The sequence below is a fragment of the Octopus bimaculoides genome, chromosome 10 (assembly GCF_001194135.2).
Source record: "Octopus bimaculoides isolate UCB-OBI-ISO-001 chromosome 10, ASM119413v2, whole genome shotgun sequence".
Lineage (NCBI taxonomy): Eukaryota > Metazoa > Mollusca > Cephalopoda > Octopoda > Octopodidae > Octopus > Octopus bimaculoides.
Genome location: NC_068990.1, coordinates 67,430,120 through 67,430,975, shown reverse-complemented (window position 1 = coordinate 67,430,975; position 856 = coordinate 67,430,120). Strand labels below are relative to the sequence as shown.

The 856-nt window shown below is 31.1% G+C and overlaps 1 protein-coding gene across 1 annotated transcript in view; it reads left to right on the top strand.

Annotated features, from left to right (window-relative positions):
• The window catches only part of LOC106883993 (protein lev-9-like), a 1,203,458-nt gene that overhangs the window by 789,120 nt on the left and 413,482 nt on the right, over positions 1–856 (top strand). The gene's annotated exons all lie outside the window — the stretch shown is intronic.

Genomic DNA, 856 nt, shown 5'->3' with positions numbered 1-856 from the left:
CACACACACACATATATATATGATTATGATGATATACATATATACATACAGACAAACATGTATGCTTATATATATGCACACACACACACATATATACATATATATGTAACTACACACACACACACATATGTATATATACACACACACATGTATACATACTCTTACTTATGTAATGGTATATATATAAATGAGATATATTTAGACACATACATGCTCACATATATATATATGATTGTGTGTGTGTGTGTGTGTGTGTGTGTGTACTTGCATATGTGGTCAATAAAGTATGACACTTTATTACCTCTTTTTGGAGATTTAACAACATCGTTGAATGGAATTTATTTCCACGGAGTTGCTTTAGTGATGAAAACAGTGACATTTCAATCAATTCTGGTGTATGTGTGTATGTGCATGTGCGCATGACTGTATATGTGTGCACTTGTGATTAAACACGTCAGAGCTAATGCACATGTATGTTAATGCATGCGTGCATGTCTTTGTGCATATGCACACAGGATTTGTTTCGTTATTTTTTTATATTATGAGTAGGCTTAATGCGTGTACTTTGGTGATTTTGATTTGGTGTGTGTGTATGTATGGTTTATGTGTTGCCTTGCTCTGTTTGTGTATACTTAGGAAGGCATTTATGATGAAGGAAAAAAAGAAAGGAATCAAATTTAAACTCACCTTTCTTTTTCTGTTAGTATTTGGTTGTTTTTCTTCTTTTGTAGTTTGATATATTTAGATGCATGTGTGTATGTATGTGTGTGTGTGTGTGTGCATGTATGTATATGTGTGTGTGTGTGCATATATACATATATATATATATATATATATATATATATATATATATATA